The sequence below is a fragment of the Sciurus carolinensis genome, chromosome 8, assembly GCF_902686445.1.
Source record: "Sciurus carolinensis chromosome 8, mSciCar1.2, whole genome shotgun sequence".
In the NCBI taxonomy this organism is placed as follows: Eukaryota; Metazoa; Chordata; class Mammalia; order Rodentia; family Sciuridae; genus Sciurus; species Sciurus carolinensis.
The window spans coordinates 102,192,278-102,210,328 of record NC_062220.1 but is presented as its reverse complement, the minus strand read 5'-3'; the positions used below and the strand labels follow the sequence as shown (position 1 = coordinate 102,210,328).

Below are 18,051 nucleotides of genomic sequence, written 5' to 3'. Positions count from 1 at the left end.
GTGAGGTGTCTGTTCAGACCATTTTCCCATTTTAAATAGGATTATTTTTGTGTTGTTGAGTTTTAAATGTTCTTTGTGTATTTTGGAAATCAGTCCCTTATTAGGTATGTATTTTGCAAATACTTTCTTCTGGTTTGTGGTAACTTGTCTTTTCATTCTGTAAACAGTGTTTTTCCCAGAACAGAACTTTATAACTTTAATAAATCCTACTTATCAATTTTGTTTTTTGGTGTTGTACTTGAGTCATAATTTAACCCAGGTTATCTAGATTTTCTTTATGTTGCTTTTTAGGAGTTTTATGGTTTTGCATTTTACATTTAGGTCTATAATCTATTTTGAGTTAATTTTTGTAATGGAGTAAGATCTGTGTCTAAATTCATTTTCTTTCATTTGGATGTCCAGTTGTTCCATTGCCATTGTTGACAAGACTGTCCTTTCTCTGTATGATGTCCAAAGACCTCAGACTTCATTCTTTTCTTTCAATGTTGTGTTGACCATTCTGTATTTATTTTCCCCATATAAATTTTAGAATGAGTTTGTCTATATCCACAAAATAACTTTTTGGAATTTCCCTTAATCTGTAAAGTTGGGGAAAAACTGACATCTTGACAATAGTGAGTCTTCTATCCATGGACATGGAATATCTCATCATTTATTTGATTCTTTAATTTCTTTCATCAGAGTTTTGTAGTTTTCCTTATATATCTTGTACATAATTTGTTGGATTTATATTTAAATATTTCACTTTTGTGCCACTAATGCAATGGTATCATGTTTTTAATTTCAAACTCCAATTGTTATTGCTAGCATATGAGAAAACAGCTGACTTTTGTATATTAACCTACATGCTACAACCATACTATAATCACTTATTAGTTCCAGAGGGATTTTTTTTGTTGATTTTTTGAAGAGTTTCTACATAGACACATCATTTGCAAGCAAAGACAGTTTTATTTTTTCCTTTCCCATCAGTATACTTTTTGTTTCCTTTTCCTTGTCTTATTACACTGGGTGAGGACATCCAGTAAGAAGTTGAGTTGTAGTGGTGAATCGGGACATCCTTTGCTCCTGATCTTGGTGGGAAGTTTCTCACTATTAAGTATGCTATAAAATGTAGGTCTTTGTAAATCTCTTTAAATCAAGTTGAGGAAGTTCTACTCTATTCCTAGTTTGCTGAGAGGGGTTTTAATTTTTTTTTTTTTTTTTTTTTTTTTTTTTTTTTTGCTTTTTAAAAAAAATTCTTAATGGGTGTTGGATTTTGTTGAATGTTTTTTCTGCATCTAGTCGCATGATCAAGTGATTTTTCATCTTTAGGTTGTTGTGAAACAGGACATCCTTTGCTCCTGATCTTGGTGGGAAGTTTCTCACTATTAAGTATGCTATAAACCGTAGGTCTTTGTAAATCTTTTTAAATCAAGTTGAGGAAGTTCTACTTTTTTTTTTTTTTTTTTTGCTTTTTAAAAAAATTCTTAATGGGTGTTGGATTTTGCTGAATGTTTTTTCTGCATCTAGTCGCATGATCAAGTGATTTTTATTCTTTAGGTTGTTGGCGTAACTAGTTATGTTAATTGATTTTTTTTTTTAATGTTGAACTAGTCTTGCATACCTGGGAACATCCCACTTGTTTATAGTATGTATTTTTTAATATACATTGTTGGATTCAATTTGGAAATATTTTGTTGAGGATTTTTGCTTCTGTGTTCATAAGAGATATTCATTCATCTGTAGATTTCTTTCTTTTTTTTTTTTTTTTGGTCATATCTTTATCTGGTTTTGGAATTAGGACGATGCTGGCCTTGTAGAAAGAATTAGGAAGTATTCCATTTGATGATGTTTTCTGGAAGAAATTTTGGAGAATTGATAAAATTTCTCTCTTAAATGTTTGGTATAATTCACCAGTGAACCCCTCTGGGCCTGGTGCTTTGTGTTTTAAAAGGGTTTAAAATATTAATTTAATTCATTGAGGCCTATTCAGAGTATCTATGTCCCCTGGTATGAATTTTGATTGATTATATCTTTCAATAAATTGGTTCATTTCATCTAAGGTTATCAAATTGATGGCCATACAATTTTTCATAATGTTCCTCATTATCCTTTTAATCTCCGTGGGATGAGTAATGATGGCCCCACTTTCATTTCCATTGTTAATAATTTGTGTCTTCTGTTTTTTTCTTGTTATCCTGCTAGCAGTTTTTAAAAATTTTATTGATTTTTTTTTCTAAGAACCAGCTTTTGACTTTGTAAATTTTCTGTATTGATTTCCTGTTTGCAATTTATTGATTTTTGCTCTAGGTATTATTCTTTTCTTCTGCTTACTTTGTATTTAATCTCTTTCTAGTTTCTTAAGGTGGAGGCTTAGATTATTTATTCTAGGTTTTTCTTCTTTTCTATTTTATGCATTTGATACTATAAAATTTCCTCTAAGGACTACTTTCACTGCATTCAATAAATTTTGATAAATATTTTTTCATTTTTTTGTTCAAATTATTATTTTTTTATTGTTTGTTCTGTTTAGTTATACATGACAGCAGAATGCATTTTGATTCATTTTACACAAATAGAGTACAACTTTTCATTTCTCTGGTTGTACACAATGTACAGTCATACCATGTGTGTAATCATATGTATACATAGGGTAATGATGTTTGTCTCATTCCATCTTTCCTTCCTCCGCCCCCTCCTCTCCCCTCATTTCCCTCTACACAATCCAATGTTCCTCCATTCTTCCCTTAACCCCACCTCTGTTATGTATCAGCACCCACTTATCAGAGAAAACATTTGGCCTTTGGTTTTCTGGAATTGACTTATTTCACTTAGCATGATATACTCCAACTTCATCCATTTACCTGCAAATGCCATAATTTTATTCTTCTCTGTGACTAATATTCCATTGTGTACATATACCACAGGTTCTTTATTCATTCATCTGTTGAAGGGCATCTCGGTTGGTTCCACAATCTAGCTATTATGAATTAGGCTGCTACGAACATTGATGTGGCTGCATCACTGTAGTATGCTGATTTTAAGTCCTTTGGGTAGAAACTGAGGAGTGAGGTAGCTGGGTCAAATGGTGGGTTCATTCCAAGTTTTCTGAGCAATCTCCATACTGCTTTCCAGAGTGGCTACACCAATTTGCAGTCCCACCAGCAATGTATGAGTGTACCTTTCTCCCCACATCCTCATCAACATACATTGTTGCTTGTATTCTTTTTTTTTTTTTTTTGTTGCTTGTATTCTTGATAATAGCCATTCTAATTGGAGTGAGATGAAATCTTAGGGTAGTTTTGATTTGCATTTCTGTAATTACTAGAGATGTTGAACATTTTATCATGTTGGTGATCACTTGTATATCTTCTTCTGTGAAGTGTCTGTTCATTTCCTTAGCCCATTTATTGATTGGGTTATTTGTATTTTTGGTGTAAAGTTTTTTGAGTTCTTTATAAATTCTGGAGATTAGTGCTCTATCTGAAGTGTGTGTGGTAAAGATTTTCTCCCACTCTGTAGGCTCTCTTTTCACATTATTGATGGTTGCCTTTGCTAGAAAAAGTTTTTTAGTTTGAATCCATTCCACTTATTGATTCTTGCTTTTAAAATTTCCCTTTGGACTTTTTATTTTTATATACTTTTTTATTTTTACAGACTGCATTTTGATTCATTGTACATGAATGGGGTACAACTTTTCATTTCTGTGGTTGTACACATTAGATTCACACCATTTGTGTAATCATACATGTACATAGGGTAATAATATTTGTCTCCTTCCACTACCTTTCCTTCCCCCGCTCCCTCCCCTCCCCTTATTTCCCTCTACACACTCCATCGTCCAGGTGGCATTTAAAGATTTGATGTTTAATATCCATGTGTTTGGGGCTTTTCCTGCTATCTTTCTGTTATTGATTGCTATTTTGATTCCATTTCAGTCTGAGAGCATACATTATATAATTTCTGTTCTTTTAAGTTTAAATGTGTTTATGGACCAGAAGATGGTCTGTCATGGCGAATGCTCCAGGTGAACTTGAGGAGAGTGTGTGTTGGTTCTGCTACTGCCAGATGCAATAGTCTGGGCCTGGATGTCTTTTATATCCAGCTGATTGATAGTGCTATCCCAATCTTCCTGTTGTTTTTTTTTTTTTTTTTTTTTTTTACCTGTTGGGTCTGTCCCTTTCTGATAGAGGGTGTTGAATTCTCCAACTATGATCGTGGTTTCTTCTAATGCTAATTTCTGTTCCATCAAGATTGTTAGGCCTTCCTGGAAAATTGACTTTATTATTATATAATGCCCCTCTTTATCCCTCACCATTTTCCTTGTTCTGAAATCCGTTTTTGTCAGAAATTAGCTACTTCAGCTTTATTCCAATGAGCATTAGTATGATATATCTTTCTCTGTCGACCTACTTATAAAAAGTTATGTTAAACATACATAACATAAAATTTACAATCTTAACCATTAAGAAGCTAACATTTTAACATTTTAGCTACTGAAAAGCTAACATAGCTAACATTTAAGTGTTTAAGCTGCACCAAACTATGCATTGTTTTTTGACTTTCACAAAAGTTCTAAGAAGTACTAATTTCACCTCCATTTACAGATGAGAATTTTTCTCAGGATCACATAATTAGTAAATGGCAGAGTTCAGAAACAAAGTAATGCCAGTTGTAGGCTGGGGTATACCTCAGTGGTAGAGCACTTGCCTAGAATGTGTAATACCCTGAGTTCTATCCCCTGCATCACTTGGGGACGGTGGAAGAATCATCAGTTAGAAGGTACTGGCTATGTACACTATTGTTTTCTCTAATTTATATAAATAATTCACTTTGAGTAGTACCCATATCTTTACTTTTAATCTGTTTGTGTCTTTATGTTTAAAGTGGGTTTCTTGTAGACAGCATATAGTTGGGTCTTATTTTTTTAATCCAGTCCAGACTCTGTCTTTTAATTGGTATATTAAAACACATTGACATTTAAAGTCATTCTTAATATAGTTGGATTCATAGCATCATATTTTATCGCAGTGAACTTAAGCTAGAAATCAATGAAGAAATAAATGAAAGCTGTGCAAATTATTTCTATGACTAATCAAAATTCTTGTTTATTGTATATCATACACATTAAAATCTACCATTTTAACCATTTTACATGTACAGTTCAGTGGCATTAGGTACATTCACATTGTTTTCTATTGTCAAAACCATTCAAGACAATAATTTTTTTTATCTTCTTCAACATAAACCCTGTACCCACTCAACACTAACTATGCATTCTCTCCTTCTTCCAGGCCCTAGTAACATATCTTCTACTTTCTCTCCATGAATTTGCCTATTCTGGGTATCAGAGGAATCATGCAGTATTTATCCTTTATGACTGGTTTATTCCATTTAGCTTAATATCTTTAAGGTTCGTCCATGTTGTAACATGTATCAGAATTTCCTTCCTTTTTGAGGCTGAATAATATTTCATTGAATGTATATGCCACACTTTGTTTATTCACTGTTTTGTCGATGGACATATGGATTACTTTTACCTTTTAGCAATTGCGGATGCTGCTGCTATGAATATAGATACAACTGTTTTAGTCCCTGCTTTCAGTTCTTTTGGCTCCACCTAGGAGTAGAATTGCTGGATCATATGGTAATTCTATGTTTGACTTTTTGAAGAACTGCCAGACTGTTTTCACAGTGGCTGCACCATTTTACATTCTCACCAGCAATGCACAAGGGTTCCAAGTTCTCTCCTCACCAACACTTGTTTTCAGTTTCTTTTTCTTTTTTTCAGTTTAAGAATTTTTTTTATAGTAGTCATCCTAATGAATGTGAAGTGGTATCTCACTATGGGTTTGATTTGATTTCCCGCATGGCTAGTAATGTTGAGCATCTTTTCATGTGCTTATTGGCCATTTGCATATCTTCTTTGGAGAAATGTATATTCAAATTCTTTACTTATTTTTAGAATTGGCTTTTTTTGGGTTTTGTTGTTGACTTTTAAGAGTTCTCCTCTCTATATATATCCCTTATCAGATACATGAATTGCAAATATCATCTCCCATTCTGTGGATAGCCTTTTCACTCTCTTGATAGTGTTCTTTGGTTGGGCAGTGGTGTATGGCCTCCATCCCAGTGTCTTGAGAGACTGAGGCAGGAGGATGGCAAGTTCAAGGCCAGCCTCAGCAACTTAGCAAGACCCTGTCTTAAAGTAAAACATCAAAAGGACTAGGGATGTTTGACTCAATGGTAAAGTGCCCCTGGGTTCAATCCCCTGTCCCAGTAAATAAGTACAGTAAATTAAAAATAAAGTAAAACGAAAATTTAAAAAGATAGTGCGCTTTGATGCATAAAAATTGTATTTTTGGAGAAGTCCAGTTTATATATATATTTTTTGTTGTCATTTGCTTGCATTTTTGGTGTCATACCTAAGAAATCATTGCCAAATCTAATGTCATGAATATTTCTACCTATGTTTTGTTCTAGGTGTTTTATAATTTTATTGCTTAAATTTAGGTCTTTGATCCATTTTGAGTTAATTTTTAATTATGGTGTAAGATAAGGGTGCAATTCATTCTTTTGTATGTCAATATTGGCACCATTTTCTCTTCTTGAAAATCAATGGACCTTATATTGGAAGGTTTATTTCTTGGCTTTGTATTTTACCTTATTTTTGTTTTTCAGTGCTCGGAATCAAACCCAGAGCCTTGAACATGGTAGGCAAGTGCTCTACTGCTCTACCTCCAGCCTAAGGTTTTCTATTTTATTCTATTGGTCTGTATATCTGTTCTTATGCTAGTACCATGCTGTTTTGATTACTATAGTTTTGTAGTAAGTTCTGAAATCAGGAAATGTGAGACCTTCAACTTTGATCTTCTTTAAGATTGTTTTGACTTTTTAGTTTCCCTTGGGATTCCATATGAATCTGGGGCAGATTTTTCTATTACTGGGTCGGTGGGGAAACTGTTGGGATTTTGACAGAAATGACATTTAATTTGTAGTTCATTTTGGGTAGTACTTGTGTCTTTACTCCTAATCTATTTGTGTATTTATGTTTAAAGCAGGTTTCTTATGAACAGCATGTAGTATTTTTTTTTAATCTAATCCAGTCTCTGTCTTACTTGGTGTATTTCAACTAATTGACATTTAAAGTGATTATTGGTATAACTGGATTAATAGCCACCATATTTGTCATGATTTTCTATTTGTCTCCCCACATTTTTAAGTTTCCCATTATTTTTCTGCCTCCTGTGGCTTAATTGAGCCTTTTATATGATTCCATTTCCTTCCCCCACCTCTCTCTGCTCCTTCTCTGAACATATCAATAATAATAATATTTTTCTTTCTCCTCCACCTTTTTGTGGTTGCCTTAGAGTTTGAAATATACATTTACAACTAATGCATTTACAAATAATCCAAGTCCTCTCTGAACATTACACAACTGAACAGATACTGAAGTAGTGCAATTATCTTCTAGCAGAGCATTGCTAATTCCTCCCTCCCATCCTTTGTAATACTGCTTGCTCTCACTTATCCAGAAGCTACAATCACCAAAAACATTGCTGCTGTTATTATTTTGAATATGCTGTTATCTGTTAAATAATTAAGAATTAAGGAAAAAGATTGTATCCCACCTTTGGTTACTGCTTTTCTCTCTTCCTTTATGTAGATCCAGGTTTCTGACGTGTCATTTTTCATCTTTCTAAAGAATTTCCTTTAACATTTCTTGCAAGGCAAGTTTACTGGTGACCCAGTCATTCAATTTTTGTTTGAGAACATCTTTATTCCTTATTTACTTTTGGAGGATAAGTTCTCTGGAAACTGGATTCTAGGCTGATAGTTCTTTTCTTTTCCCCCAACACATTATATATATTTTATGTTGCTCTCTTCTTGTTTGCTTGGTTTCTGAGAAGGCTGATATAATTCTTATCTTTTCCCATGTATATGTAATTTTAGAAATTTCTGGCTTCTTTCAAGATCTCTTTGTCTTTTACTCTCTGCAGTTTGAATATAATAGGCCTAGGTATAGATTTTTGGGTATTTCTTCTGCTTGGTATTCTCTGAGATTCTTAGATCCCTGGGTTGGTGTCTGTCTTTAATTTTGGAAGCTTTTTAGTCTTAATTCAAATATTTCTTCCCTTGCCCATGTGTGTGATACTGGGAATGAACCCAGAGGCACTTTACTACTAAGCTACATCTCCATCCCCATTTACTTTTTATTTTGAGAAAGGGTTTCACTAAGTTAAAGAGGCTTGCCTCAAACTTGCAATCCTCCTGCTTCAGCCTCCTGAGTAGTAGAGCCCTTAGACTATTAAGTGAAGTTGTTTCAAATTCCCAGTCTGATAGTTCCAACATGCCTGCTCTATCTGAATGTGGTTCTGGTGCTTGTCTTTGTCTTTGAACTGTGTTCTTTGTCTTTGTGTATGCCTTCTAGATTTTTGTTGGAAGCTGGACATGATGTGTACTTGGTAAAAGGAATTTGATAAATAGGACCTTAGAGAAGTGGTGGAAGAGGAAGCATTCTATAGTTCTGTGGTCAGGTCTCAATATTTTAGTGATCCTGTGCTAGTAGGCCATGACCTTCATACCTGCTTCTCAGTCTCTCCCTTCACATCTGTGATGCAGGATGTCAAGAAGAGGTTTGAGGTGGATGTTTCCCTTGACTCTCATTAACCAGTTTCACCTGAGGCTTTCAGCAGAAGAACAGAATGCTCAGTGCACTTTAAAATTATTATTTTTTTCTTTCTTTCTGCCTGAAGTCCTGGGGAGTCCTCTGTTCTTCACTGTGAAAACCTGTAGGGCTCTTGTAGGCAAAACTCAACAAAAACATGGGTGCACCCCTCTAAGGCTGGGCACCTGGGAGTTTAACCCTCAGACTTGTCTATACTGAGGCTGCTCCCTGGTAGGTACCTCATTGATGAAGTGCCAGTTGCCAAAGTCAAGGGCAGATTTCCAGATCACCTGGGTTGTCCGAGAGGAGGGAGGAGCAGAGGGTTAGTAGGTGGGACTTACTTACACAGGTTGTGAGGACTGGAAGACAGTCTATTGACTTGTGAATCTTTCAGGACCAGGAATAGATATTGCATGATTCATAGCCCACAGTGCCCTTCCAGTACTCAGGGCAGACATTGCTAATCAATCATGCACCTGTACCCTAGGATTCTATCTGTTCCTGAGTGGATGTCCTGGGCTTGCCACTGGGACAGAGGAGGGAGCAGTCTGTGACCAGTGATTCATTTCATAGCCCTCTTGCTGTCCATGCATGCCTCTCTCAGCAGTCCATCACATTGGCAGCAGCTGAGGATGCCTGTGTCCTGGTCCCTACCCTTCTCCCTATCCCTCCTGTCGCCACTGTGAGAAGCAAACAGAAGCCTTCTGTATGGGCCCATGGGGTTAAGGGCTTTGTGGGGAGGACTCACAAAGAGAGGCAGAGACTGGGGGTTATATTGCTCAGAGAAGGACCTGGGCATGTGGGGTGCTGGGCAAAAAGATCACAGAGCCCTCAGGAACCCATCAGACCGGCTCAGCCCTGCTCCTGCCCACCTTCTTGTTCCTTTCTCTTTGTTGGGTTGAGTTCTCTAGGATGGCCAGACAGTCCTGTTGTGTCAGGGAGAGGTGGTGATCCAGGCGTTGTGAGGATTGGGACCTGTGAAGTTGAAATCTAACACAGGGTCCTGGAAACAGGTCAACATCATACTCTTCCCATATCTTTTTTTTTTTTTTTTTTTTTTGGGTGCTGGGGATCGAACCCAGGGCCTTGTGCTTACAAGGCAAGCACTCTACCGACTGAGCTATCTCCCCAGCCCCTTCTTCCCATATCTTGTGTAGAATTGTGGGTGTAGGAGAGAAAACCCTGCAGACACCACTACATGGTTGTGTAGAAGAGATGGCCCCTTCACTCAGGGTGAATGTGAAAGGATTCCTGTGTGTGACCATTTACAAATGAGCCTCATCAGGCATACAGGAAACAGCCTTTGCTTCATTCAAAACATTGTCAGAAATGTAAAGAAAATAGTGGTCTCCAAATGCATTTTCTTGGTTCATCCAAATGATGGGCCACTTAGCGTGGGGAGGTAAGAATGTAGAACAGGATGTGAGACCCGGAGGGTCTGGGACACTGAAGTGTGTGGCTTCTGCACCTGTGTGGGAAGGGCTGCATGCACTGGATGGGGGTTCGAGTTTGGTGTGTCCTTAGGTGGACAATGGATGGCATTTCACTGACATGCTCATCCTCAGACGCTTTTGTTGTGGGTTTCTGTGGGTCACACGGGGGCTTCAGAAAGGGGTTGGTGTTCAATATTAAGAATGTTCAGTCCTCTGGAACCTTTTGTAGATAAAGATTTCTGTGGTCAGATAGGTTAGGGAAAAGTTGCATCTCTCATTCCCTCCCTTGAGACTTAGTACCAGTGACCATACTAAAGGTCCTGAGAAGTCCTGCAGTGAAAAAGGAAGGAAGGATACACTACTTCATCTGCTACTTCCCTTTTTTCTTTGCTTACAAAACCCCTTTTGTACCTGACATCTGTTAACATCCAAAGGAGCAAGTATTTGGGGAATATAATTGGGGGAATATTTTCCTACTGCACTCAGTGACAGATTCCACAATGCAGAATTGAGGGTCAGCATGTGTTATGGCTGAATTGTGTCCCTCCTAAACTCATACGTTGAAACCCTAACCCCTAGTACCTCAGAAGGTGATCTTTGGAAATTTGGTAGTTGCAGATGTATATTAGTCAGGTTAGGAAGAGGTTATAGTGGAGATTAGTTTGGTTATAAAAAGGGAAAATTTTTACTCAGAGAGACACAGTGGACACCATGTGATCATGAAGGCAGAGACAGGGTGATGCATCTTGTATGCCAAGAAACAGAGGAACCCTGGCCCAGAGAAGGAGAGAGCTTTGGAGAACCTTTGCAGGGCTATATGAGCTGACCTCTAAAAGGCTAGGGTTGGAGCATGGCGCAGTGGAGAGAATGACTTTCTATTACTGGTGTCGCAAATTGTTGTAAAATCACCCAGCACATGTACCTCTGGAAATGAATTCTACAGAAACTACTGAACTGCTCATGGCAGACGGTTTATGAGACAGCAAATTAGAAGCATGGCAAGTGCCTGGCAGTCTCAGAAGCATTAACTGGAAGGAATGTTCTCCACTACCAAGATGAGGAAGGGGTCTCTATGGAAACATGGGAATTGCATATGTGATGTTGAACATAAAAAGCAAAACCAAAATTGGAATCCATGATAAAGCAGTGGTTGGGTACTGGCTGAGACCACAGGGAGTTCAGGTGCTCACAATGGAATTTAATACTCACTCATCTCCACAAGGGCTACCTCAAGACCAGTTTTCAGAACCCAGGATGTGTGGGCACTGGGCATGCCCTTCACCATCCTGTGGGTGGATGATGGGCAGTGTCTGCCTCCCTGTGGGATATCACTCCTGCCCTGGGAGCCTCCAACTCCTGCCCGGTGTGACACACACTCATGTGAAATGTTTTCATCATGTGCTCAACACCAGGCCAGGGGGCTGTGAGGCATAAATACTGCAGGGCATCCAGAGGAACTCCACAGGGTGGAGCAGTGCACAGAGGTCTGATCATCTGTTAGAGATTTGCTAAAGGCATGGGGAAATAACGAAGGGGGAAAACAGAAAAGTAGAGACAAGCTGCTCCTAAATGTGTAAAGACACCTCCCCATGGTGTAAGAGCTGCAAACCTGCACAAATAATATCAGAGCAGCTCCACCAACAGCGTTTCAGGTTAGTGATTTGACAGTGACTTCAACATATTCTTTAACGATCTTGTGTACTCCATTGTAGATGCTGTAAGTAGAGAAATATATAAAGAAAAGCAACCCCACAGTAATTTCAATACTCTACTTTATATAGAAGTGATTATTTCCACCAAATTGATGAGGTCAATACTAAAATATAAAAGGACCGGCACCACTGTGCACTCCCATCATCCTAGCTATGTGGGAGGTTGAGACAGGGAGATCCTGTTGGCCCAGGAGATCAAAGCCAATATAGGGACTGGGGTTGTTGCTCAGGGGTAGAGCACTCACCTAGCACGTGTGAGGCCCTGGGTTCAATCCTCAGCACCACATAAAAATAAAATAAAGGTACTGTGTCCACCTACAACCAAAACACACACACACACACACACACACACACACACACGCAGAAAGCCAATACACTGAGACCCCATCTCAAATAAAATAAGTAAGATATTACTTCCTTTGCCTCACAGAGCTCATTATAATCAAATAATCAAAGGTAAGAAAATTTTCCTTTAAAACCAGAGCACAATTAAATAGCAACTTGATTTTTTTTTTTTTTTTTTTTTTTTTAAGAAGTGCAGGCCCTCTGTGTGGTCATGGACCTGCACCTGCTGGGCTGGCTCTGGCCCCAGTCCCTGTTGACAGAGCCCATTTGGGGCTGACCAGGCTGGGAGATTGGACCTGGAAGGCCTGAGGCTAGTTTCAAAACAGCTATTTAGTAATTTACAGCAGGAAATAAAACTGTTGTCCGCTCAGCCTATTCCCCCTCCCTCAAAAAATAAATAAAAGATAAAAAAATAAAATAAAATCTGCCATAAAAGATCTGCCACGGTTTAGGGAGAGGTGTGTTTCTTCTTGGGGGAACAGCCCTGACCTCTTGAGTCCTTATAAGAAAATCCAAATGGGAAATGTTCATTTACAAAATAGGTCAACAAGGGTTGGCTCTTTCCTTTTATGCGAGGTTCTTGGCCATCTTTCAGCTCCAAAATGTAAGAACCCCTGGAATCTTCAGTAGCCTTTCTGTAAACAGACAAGGTCCCAGACTTGTCCCTGGGCTGTTGCTGTGGTTGACCTCTGGGATCATGCACCTCACTGCGTTGTCAAGCAACCAAAGGCGTTTGTGGGAGAGGGTCGAAGTCCGGTTGTCAGGTTCAGTTACGCAAATAGTTAGCTGCCCTGGCAGGAAGCTGGTGACAGCCCTGGACAGGCCAGCAGAGGCCTAAATGGAGGCAGGAAAGCCCAGAGTGCACAGGGAGGAAGCCAGGTGGTGTGGACCTGAGGCTGGGGGAAACCCAGAGGGGAGCAGGGAAGAGAAGCGGCTGCCACTCTGAAATTTCCACCAGGGAGATAGAATCCAAGTAGTGAGGGGGCAGCTGAGAGTACCCTTTGATTCAACTTTCCTGAGTACTGCTTTGCAGGAATTCTGAAGCCTGATGTGGGGATCACAGAGCCTGGTCTCCTGTCCGCACCACCGTGCGAGCAGAATTGTGTTGCCATTGCCCTCTGGGTGCCAGGCAGTGCCTGTGGCTTCTCCATGGATCGCCTCATTTTATCCCAACATCGTCTAGGACTGGAAGAAGCGGCATTATCTCCCTCACTGACAGAAAGCTCCCCAGCCCCTGATGCAGCTGGGGAGGGCACCTGAGCAGGGTCCACATGGCCATCAGGGACAGAGGGTGTCATTATGGTGTCTTAACCAGCACTCCAGGAGCTGACAATCAGGGTAACCCTGTCTTCACCAGAAAGTTGGGCATGGGAGGGTCCGTGAGAGGCTGTTTTGCAGCCTCTGCTGTGGTAACAGGTGAGATTCAGAAGCTTCCTGTCTCCTCTACTTCAGCCCAGCAACGGCCATGCTGCTCAAGGACATCCCCCTCCAGTTCACCTTGGGAAGGTGTGGGTATGACAAGGCAGTAGAGCAAGGGGGTGGGGAGCCTGGATGGCAGGACAAGGCTGCAGTGTGGCTAGCAAGGTCTGCTGGAGGGCAGAGAGGGCCACAAAGCCATGTCAGGGAGCTCCGAGGGGGCCCGTGGGAGCCACAGAGAGCAGCAGGTGGCAGATTCTTGGTAGTTTCTGATTTGAGGCAGCTCAGAGTCAGGGCTACTGGAAAACTGGGGACTGTATTCTACCTCTGAGGAGCAGTAGGACTGAGGACAGTAGCTGGGATGAGCTGTCTATCATAAGGTGGGAGGAGCCAATGGGACCCTAGGAGAAGATAGGTGCAGATGGGGTCCTGTGATCGTGTCCATTCCCTGACCCTTCTTCACTATCCACTCATGTAGTCCTGTCCAGAATGGCCAGCTATAAAGACGTAGCACTTCTCCTGACTGAGGGCCTTTTCTTGGGAGAAGAGGTTGCACCCCCAGCAATGAAGCAGGTAGCAAGTGCCCGCAGCCCCCAGGCAGCTCACGGAAATGGGCTGCGCAGTTCCAGGGCTCCATTTCTACGCAGAATTAATTCTTCTCTCCCAGGGCCCGTTTCCCTGGTACTGTTGATCCCACTGCAAATGAGAAAGTGTTTTGAGCCTTCAGCAAGGGAAGGACTCAAAGAGTATTTTCTTGTTTTAATTAGCTTTATTTGATTTTAAAAACCCCATAATGCACTTGGTACTCAGGGGCCTCATGATCTGAACGAGTTATTCAAATCACTTCCTAGTAAGTTCAGTGGCAGGTGTCCTGCACCAGGCATCTCACAAGTGACCTTGATGTTCAGATGCAGTTCACAGACATTCTCTAGCAGGAATATTGACAGGGAGACCCTCTAGCCTACCTGATTTTGGACTTTTTTCCTGCCCTGATGCCACTTCTGCCTCCTCTGCCACAAACAGGCCTTGCCCCAGGATGGGTGTGTGACAGTCTGCATACCTACAGCACTATCCAAGGACAGGTGTGGCCACTACCTGTCCTGCCCACGTGTGGTTCTGGATGAGCAGAGGGGCTTCAAACCTATCCCGGAGCTCTGTTCACTCAGGGTCTGACCCTCGCCCTTGTTGTCTAAGTCCCAAAGATGCTCCTCTACCCAGAGGAGAAGCCTTGGTGGGGGCCCCTCCTGTTGGACCACTATAGGGGTTCCTTTCCTGCTGCACTACTCTAGTGGGGTCCACCTCCTGCTGGGGGGCTGTAGGAGTCTCCCTCCTACTGGCCACTCTGGGGGGCCCCTTCTTCCTGCCCTCTCTCCACAGACTAGCCCAGTCTATTCCCTATCCCTGGCTTTTTAGCGGCCACTGTACCACTGGGCTGGACAAAGCTGAGGCCTAGCAGCTGCACTCTGTGCTCCAGCCTGTGTGTGCATGCTGCTTTTGGTCAGTTCTCATTTCTGTATCAACACGTGACACCATGCCTAAGTCCAGGATCAGGGTGGGCAGGACATAGGCTCTGCCATAGAGCCACAGTGGGGAGGGAGTAGAAATGAATAATTATAATAAAGTGGAGAAACTGACCTGAGACCCATGTGAAAGGTAATAATCAGAGAAGACCACGCTGTCAGAATTGGGTCTTGAAGGATGTAGAGGTGGCAGGGACACTCTGGTGGCAGGGACAGGCTTACAGTACAAACCAAGAGTTTTCACGTTCCCTTTCCATGATATAAATTTTGGTGGACAGTTGCTGTGAGTCCCAAGAAAGGATGGTGATGGCATTGGCCTCCCTGCTGTGGAGATATCTAAGATGTCAGTATTCCCATTTGTGGTCCTACGTGGCACATGCTGAATGTGTTTATGGCTACTTCCAGGAGGATTTATTTATGATAGATGATAGAGAGCCACTGGGAAATGAGAAGTGGGGACAGGAGGATCTACACCTACTGGCCTAGTGCCTGTGGTAGACTGGAGGGGAAGGCAGATGGACACAAAGGGGAGAGGAGAGCCCTTTTCAGAGATGGAAGAGGTGGGGCTGAGGAGCTGGACATAGGGAACAGCAGCCATCCTGGGGGCTGAACCTTCCTGTCCTCACCACCTGGTAGCCACCTTCTCCCTCTGGGGCTGAGTCACTGGAATGGGGACCTGTCCTTCCTTTCTTTGGGCATTCTCCATCACACCCTGTTGACTTGTGGCCAAGAAGAAGGGTTTCTTCTCCTCTGGCCCTTCCTGTTGAGCATCTGCTGAATAGCAGGTGTTCTGCCTGCTGCCTTCCCTGTCACATGGCTGTACAGCTGGTACCCCCACCCTAGATGCCTCCTGGTCCCCAGCATGCCTTTCTCCTTCACTTTGGCAACTGCAACTATCCCTGCTCACCTTCCCTGATAGATGACTGTCCCAGACCCAGGCTAACAGTGCAGGGGCAGCTCCAGAGCCTTCTACAGAGCTGAAAAGGGGGCATCTGACCTCAGTGGGGTACCAGGGGCCACCTGAGCAAGTACCCTAAACCATCTGTCTGCTGCAGATTTTGGTCATTTCATGGGTGTCCACTTTTGTGCTGCAGAAGAGTTGTGACTCGCAGGGATTTTTGCTTATGTTGTTACCCAGGTTTGCACAGCAGCTGGGGGCAGGCTCTACTGAAAGGAAGATGAGTGTGGACCTCCTTCCTGCTCCAGGGACAGGCTTCCCCATTTGGACAGTGTCCAGCATCATCTATCTGTTCCTCAGAGATGAATGTCTAGCTATGCAAACTTCCCACTGAGGGTCAGCCCTCATATGAGGTTGCATCCCTGGCACAGGGAAGCCTGGACTTACTGCTCCCTTTAGGACCTGGTACTGAGCTTTTGTGGGGTGTCCTCAGAGCCAGTACTGCTGGCACCATGCCCTCTTAGGCACTGAGTGGGGCAAAGATCAGGGGGAAGCTCAGGGCCTATAACAGATGCTCTCAGGTCTTGCTGAACAAGAAGGGAATGTGAGGGTGAGCATTGAAGAGGTTGGTGTGGGCAACAGCCACCCAGCAGCCCCAAGAGGCCTTTCTGCTCTATTATACAGATAAGTATACAGATGAAGAAACTGAGACTCTGAGAGCTTCGTCACCCTGTGCAACCAGAAGTGATGGATAAGAATTGAAATCAGACTAGGCATGAAACTCATGGCCTCTCCCATCTCCAGTGCCTCCCAGGACAGTGTCATGGGTCAAAAACAATAATCCTTTCTTTACATTTTTCTTAAGAAGGACTATTTCGAGAATGTAACTGATACACATAAGTGAAAAAATCAAATGGAACAAGAGGCTGTAGAGTGAGCAGCCTCCCCCACCTCCCAACCCTTTCTGAGGTAACCCTTGTCCCCATTTGCAGGTCAACTTTAAAAGGTGAAGATGTAGCTGGGCTGCCTGGGTAGTCACTGATCAGAAGGACCTGAGTGATTATGAATGTATTCGGTGAGACATAGTGTAATTATTTTCATTGTTATAAAGATTGTAGCAAAAAAAAAAAAAAAAAGTGCTGCTTAAGCGACTTCTTTCTTGTCATGGAACCTCAGTTTAGACATTCAGATTTCTCAGGATGCCTAGCCCAAGGAGGGAGCGAGATTGCTTTGAGTGGGGAGGCGGGGCACTTTGGGGGTACAGAGACAGAGGTCAGGGGTCATAGCAGTGGGGCTCAGCCTGGCTCTGAGCTTCCTCCCTTGCTGGGCTCCAGGTCTCTGGAAGTAGAAATTCTTCTGTGGGTCAATTTTGTGGGCAGTGTCAAAGGCTTCTTTTGATATGCTCCATCATTTTAACTCACATTCCCAAGCTCTGATTCTTCAGTGTGACATCTCCAGGCTGTTGGTGTGTGAATGTCCCTGTGGCCCCCACTCTGGGCTTCCACAGCCTGTGCTGTGACACAGGGACCATGGACTATCCCAGGGGACTCTCTCCGCTTGCTTTGCAGTTTAGTGATTTGCTGCTTCTCCCTCTCTCTCAAACCTTACGAGTCTGTGTCTGTACCAAATCCCAGTATATCTGCTCTTGGTAGCTGACATCCTGGTCTTCCTTTGCAAAGAACCACTAGTTCTCGTGGACTTGGTATGGAACACGTGAGGGTATGACATGGAAGGCCCTGGGGGACCATCAGTTCAGCTGATTCATGAGGATGTGGGACCCTGGGATCACACAGGAGTTGAATGGAGCCTGGACAGCCTCCTTCCCAATGTCGTGGTGGACCCTCCTCTTCCCTGCAGCCTTGACGGGGTGTTGTCTGGCAGGAGCTGTCCTGGGGGCTGGACCGTGTTCAGTTGGTACCTAGTGGTCTGGTAAGGGCCCAGGCTTCCTCCCATCACTGGATGTCTGACCAAGGCCCGGCTACTGGCTGGATGCTGAGTGTTTATGGGAGATTAATCAGCTCTCTCTTTCTCCCTGTCTGTCTCTGTCTCTGTCTCTTGCCCTGTATTCTCCTCCTCA

At 42.1% G+C, this 18,051-nt stretch overlaps 1 protein-coding gene across 13 annotated transcripts in view; it reads left to right on the top strand.

Moving 5' to 3' along the window:
• Window positions 1-18,051, top strand: part of Camk2b (calcium/calmodulin dependent protein kinase II beta) — a 97,449-nt gene that overhangs the window by 20,576 nt on the left and 58,822 nt on the right. The window lies entirely within an intron of this gene.